This window comes from Xyrauchen texanus, unplaced genomic scaffold (genome assembly GCF_025860055.1).
Source record: "Xyrauchen texanus isolate HMW12.3.18 unplaced genomic scaffold, RBS_HiC_50CHRs HiC_scaffold_52, whole genome shotgun sequence".
Taxonomy (NCBI): Eukaryota; Metazoa; Chordata; class Actinopteri; order Cypriniformes; family Catostomidae; genus Xyrauchen; species Xyrauchen texanus.
In genome coordinates this window covers 182167-188444 of record NW_026266489.1, presented here as the reverse complement: position 1 = coordinate 188444, position 6278 = coordinate 182167, and positions in this window count along the sequence as shown.

Below are 6278 nucleotides of genomic sequence, written 5' to 3'. Positions count from 1 at the left end.
GACATTTTCCGAATGCACTCTTTCAGCTCTAGACCTTAAATGAACACCCAAATGACTTTGCACATGCAAGAGGCTCTTTCTGGCTTTGAGAGCAAAAGGCCTGTGAGGTTGATTCTCGCATTCAAGCCAAAAAAAAATGGAAAAAAAAATTCTTTCTAGAGAGTTGCGCTTTTAATACGACACTCTAGTGGCCCCGGACTACCAGCATGTGAAGTTTGGGGCCCAGAGGAGCTTTCTATAAAAAATCCATCTGCCATTGATTTCATTCATTTTCTACAACGGGTCGATGGACGGGGTACCGAAAGGTCCAAACGACTCAAAATCGACATATGCGCATCGTCGGGGCGCCCTTAGACAGCGTGGGGAGTTTCGTGACCTTTTGACCTTTTTTTCCATTCATCTGGCCCATTTAGGGACGTTGTCCACAAACACGTTGTGAAAAGTGCATTGATTCAAAGGGATAGTGGGACGTCTAGAAAAGAGGGGTCAAAAGGTCGCAGGCTCTCGAAACTCCCGATCCGCGAGCGTCCAGTCCCCACGAATCAGGAACCAAAGTTTGGGGTCTCTAGAACCTTCCTGAGCTTATATTCAAACCCTAGCCCTAGTGGCCTCTCATCCTTCAAGAGGCTCTTTCAAGCTTTAAGTGCAAAAGGATTTTGAGGGAATCTTGCACAAACTCCCCAAAAAAACGTTTCCTTTTTTCTAGAGCCACGTGCTCTCAGTATGTCTTTCGGGGGATGTCAGGCTACCGCCGTGTGGAATTTGGGGGCTGGGGGAGCTTTCTAGAAAAAGCCCACGTGCAATTCGTTTCATTCGTTTTCAACGAAGGGTTGGCGTACGGGGCTCAGAAAGGTCCGAACGACTCTAAATCGACATATGCGCATCGTCGGGGTGCCCTTAGACAGCGTGGAGAGTCTCGTGACCTTTCGACCTTATTTTCCATTCATCTGGCCCATTTAGGGACGTTGTACACAAAAACATTGTGAAAAATGCATTGATTCAAAGGGATAGTGGGACGTCTAGAAAAGAGGGGTCAAAAGGTCGCAGGCTCTCGAAACTCCCGATTCGCGAGCGTCCGGTCCCCACGAATCAGGAACCAAAGTTTGGGGTCTCTAGAACCTTCCTGAGCTTATATTCAAACCCTAGCCCTAGTGGCCTCTCATCCTTCAAGAGGCTCTTTCAAGCTTTAAGTGCAAAAGGATTTTGAGGGAATCTTGCACAAACTCCCCCAAAAAACCTTTCCTTTTTTCTAGAGCCACGTGCTCTCGATATGTGTTTCGGGGGACGTCAGGCTACCGCCGTGTGAAATTTGGGGGCTGGGGGAGCTTTCTAGAAAAAGCCCACGTGCAATTCGTTTCATTCGTTTTCAACGACGGGTTGGCGGACGGGGCTCAGAAAGGTCCGAACGACTCTAAATTGACATATGCGCATCGTCGGGGCGCCCTTAGACAGCGTGGAGAGTCTCGTGACCTTTCGACCTTTTTTTCCATTCATCTGGCCCATTTAGGGACGTTGTACACAAAAACATTGTGAAAAATGCATTGATTCAAAGGGATAGTGGGACGTCTAGAAAAGAGGGGTCAAAAGGTCGCAGGCTCTCGAAACTCCCGATCCATGGACGTCCGTCCCCACTGAATCAGGAACCAAAGTTTTGGGTCTCTAGAACCTTCCTGAGCTTATATTCAAACCCTAGCCCTAGTGGCCTCTCATCCTTCAAGAGGCTCTTTCAAGCTTTAAGTGCAAAAGGATTTTGAGGGAATCTTGCACAAACTCCCCCAAAAAACCTTTCCTTTTTTCTAGAGCCACGTGCTCTCGGTATGTCTTTCGGGGGACGTCAGGCTACCGCCGTGTGAAATTTGGGGGCTGGGGGAGCTTTCTAGAAAAAGCCCACGTGCAATTCGTTTCATTCGTTTTCAACGAAGGGTTGGCGTACGGGGCTCCGAAAGGTCCGAACGACTCGAAATCGACATATGCGCATCGTCGGGGTGCCCTTAGACAGCGTGGAGAGTCTCGTGACCTTTCGACCTTATTTTCCATTCATTTGGCCCATTTAGGGACGTTGTCCACAAACACGTTGTGAAAAATGCATGGGTTCAAAGGGATAGTGGGACGTCTAGAAAAGGGGGTTCCCGAGGTCGCAGGACCTCGAAATTTCAGATATTCGATCGCCAGCGGCCCCCGAGTCAGGTCCTAGAGATTGGAAGCCCTGGGGGCTTGCTAAGTATTAAAACCTCTGATGAATGTACTGTTGCACACAGGCCTAAAATGCAGCCTGTCTCATTGATTCCTGTGACAGGCAGAGAGATCTGTTGAAATTAATGAAAAATACTTTTTTGCATCCTAGACCTTAGTCCTCTTAGTATGTCGATAAGGGGCTTTTGACGTGTCACCGTGTGAAATTTGGGGTCCGTTGGAGCTCAGGGTGCAACGTTAGAACACGTCCCACTGACCATTTGTACCATTCATTTTCACAGCGGGACCGTGGACATGACTTGGAAAGGTCCAAATGGCTCCAAATGTGAATCTGTAGCTTCTCAGGGGCCCCTTAGTCACTGTGAAAAGGTTCAAGTCTGAATGACTTTGTTAAGTGCTTCATTGGCTGACTAATGTGTGTAATGTGACAATCCTTTTTCAGGAATATTTTTCTTGATTTTTTTTAAAGTACTTGCTTAACACCGAGGGACATGAATTCATAACATGTTGTATCCAAAGGCCTGAGGAAGGAGTACTCGACGGCTGAAGTTGCTGGCATATGATTCAAGGCTTTTTTTCACCGAATCATACAGGAAGTGCCCACTTCCAATTTGTTTGAATGGCACCAAATGCATGGCTCGTGGGAATACATTTTTTATGCTCATTGTGCATGTTTATGAGTTGATAGTTGCATCAGCTTGTTAAATTAGGCTGAGTTGAGTACTATTTCATAAAGGAACATAATAAAGCACACTGTTTCCCCCCACTCCAACCTCAATTGCATGTTTTGGCTTGTATTTGGAGCCCATCCCCCCATCTCCACTTTCAAGCCAGTTTCAATGGTTCTCCAACTATAAGACAATTACAATGGTAATGATTAATCATTGACCTTTGAGTCTCACTCTGAAGCTAATTGTGCATGTTTATGAGTTGATAGTTGCATCAACTTGTTGTATTGTGTATTCTGAGTGCTGCCAAAGGGATTTTGTCAATAAAACTGCATGTAAATGTTAAGTGTTTCAAAGGAATGGCCCATAAACCTGCTGTTGAGTCTCCATAGGTCAAAATGCTTATGAAAACTTTAGTTTTTTAGGCAAATGATGCATGTTTATGAGTTGTAAGTTGCATAAACATGTTTATTTGTGTATTCTGTACAGAATACACACATTCGAAGGGCTTATGTGTTTCAGGGGGCTTCACAGAGTCACCTAAATGTGATTTTAAGTCAAAAATGTGATCCAGGAGCTTAAAAAACCATGTCCAAAAAGTGATGATTTCAGACAATGCAAATAAATTGCATGTGGAATGTCCAGATCTCAGCTCTGGACAGACTTGGGAAGCTGAAACTTGTGTTTCTGTGCTTCTCCAAGCCTCCTCTTTCTATCCTGTGAGTTTCAAGAAAATCTGAGGAAGTCGAAATTTGCGCGCACAAATCCTTAAAGGGGCACGCACGAAATTTTCGACATCCTCCGATCTTAATGAAATTTATACCATAGATAGAGGAGGCTTGGAGAAGAACAGAAATACAAGTTTCAGCTTCCCAAGTCTCTCCAGAGCTGAGTTCTGCATATCCCAATTCCAATTTGTCCCATTCACAGAAATGAAGGTTTCGTGGTCAGTGGAATTTTGATGTTTTGAAGGGCTTATGTTGTTCAGGGGGAGTCCTACAGTCATCAACACGTGATTTTAAGTCAAAAATTTGATCCAGGAGTTTAAAAAACCATGTCCAAAAACTGATGATTTCAGACAATGCACATAAATTGCATTTGGGATGTCCAGATCTCAGCTCTGGACAGACTTGGGAAGCTGTAACTTGTATTTCTGTGCTTCTCCAAGCCTCCTCTTTCTATCCTGTGAGTTTCAAGAAAATCTGAGGAAGTCGAAATTTGCGCGCACAAATCCTTAAAGGGGTACACACGAAATTTTCGACATCCTCCGATCTTAATGAAATTCATACCATAGAAAGAGGAGGCTTGGAGATGAACAGAAATACAAGTTTCAGCTCCCCAAGTCTGTCTAGAGCTGAGATATGCACATCCCACACATTTTATGTGGGTAGTCCCAATTCCAATCAATTTAATGGGACAAATTCTACATGGGATGTCCAGATCTCAGCTCTCGGGCTACGACCTCGGGACTGACCTCGATCGAAAGTGCTGCCTGAGACCTTTACAACGAGCCCAGCTTCCTCTCACTAGCCCACCAGGAACATAAGAAGGGCCCATGCTGCTGCCTGAGGGGGAGATAGCCTCTAAGTGGTGCTGAAAGGAAAGCATCATTTGCCAATGCAAATAAATTGCATGTGGGCAGTCCCACTTACAATCGATTTAATGGGACAAATTGTATGTGGGATCTCAGCTATCCCCATCTGTGATTCTGTGCTATGAAATCCACATTTTAGCACTTTTGCACAGTGCAGTTCTCAATATGTCCAATATATGTCTTTTTATGTATGTATGTATCTGTAGAATGTTTGTCTATCAATCTGTCTGTCTGTCTGTCTATCCTTTTAGCACATTACTTTGATTGGAAGTGGGACTACCCAATTGCCATTTATTTGCATTGGCTGAAATCATCACTTGGTGTACTGCATTTTAATAACTCCAGGATCCATTTTATGACATTTAATCACATTTAGGTGACTGTAGGACTCCCCCTGAACATAGTGCACCCTTCAAAACACAAAAGTTCAACTGTCCACGAAACCTTCATTTCTCCGAATGGGACAAATTGTACGTGGGATGTCCAGATCTCAGCTCTGGATTGACTTAGGAAGCTGAAACTTGAGTTTCTGTCCTAATCTCAGCCTCCTCTATCTATGTTGTGAGTTTCAAGAAGATCAGAGGAAGTCGATAATTTTGCGCAAAAAAACACAAAGGGGTACTACCCCTTTGAGTTTTTTTGCGCGAAATTATCGACTTCCTCCGATCTTCTTTAAATTTATACCAAAGAAAGAGGAGGCTTGGAGAGGAACATAAACAGAGAATTCAGCTTCCTAAATCTGTCCAGAGCTGAGATCTGGACATCCCACGTACAATTTGTCCCATTCGCAGAAATGAAGGTTTCGTGGTCAGTGACAGTTTTTTGTTTTGAAGGGCTCAGGTTCATCAGGGGGCTTCACTGAGTCATATAAATGCATTTTTAAGTCATAAATGTTATACTGGAGTTATTAAAATGAAGTCCAACAAGTGATGATTTCAGCCAATGCAAATAAATGGCAAGTGGGTAGACCTCGGATCTCAGCAATCCCCGTCTGTGATTCTGTGCTAAGAAATCCACTTTTTAGCACTATTGCACAGTGCAGTTCTCAATATATCCAATATATGTCTATGTATGTATGTATGTATCTATAGGATGTTTCTCTGTCTATCTGTCTATCTGTCTGTCTGTCTGTCAGTCTATCTTTTTAGCCCATTACTTTGATTGGAAGTGGGTCTACCCAAATGCCATTTATTTGCATTGGCTGAAATCGTCACTTGGTGTACTGCGTTTTTATAACTCCAGGATAACATTTATGATGTATAATCACATTTAGGTGACTTAGTGAAGCCCCCTGATCAACCTGAACCCTTCAAAACAAAAGAATTTCACTGACCACGAAACCTTCATTTCTCCGAATGGAACAAATTGTACGTGGGATGTCCAGATCTCAGCTCTGGATTGACTTAGGAAGCTGAAACTTGTGTTTCTGTCCTAATCTCAACCTCCTCTATCTATGTTGTGAGTTTCAAGAAGATCAGAGGAAGTCGAAAATTTTGCGCAAAAAAACTCAAAGGGGTACGTACCCCTTTGAGTTTTTTTGTGCGAAATTATCGACTTTCTCCGATCTTCTTGAAATTTATACCAAAGAAAGAGGAGGCTTGGAGAGGAACTTAAACAGAGAATTCAGCTTCCTAAATCTGTCCAGAGCTGAGATCTGGACATCCCACGTACAATTTGTCCCATTCGCAGAAATGAAGGTTTCGTGGTCAGTGGAATTTTGATGTTTTGAAGGGCTTATGTTGTTCAGGGGGAGTCCTACAGTCATCAACACGTGATTTTAAGTCAAAAATTTGATCCAGGAGTTAATAAAACCATGTCCAAAA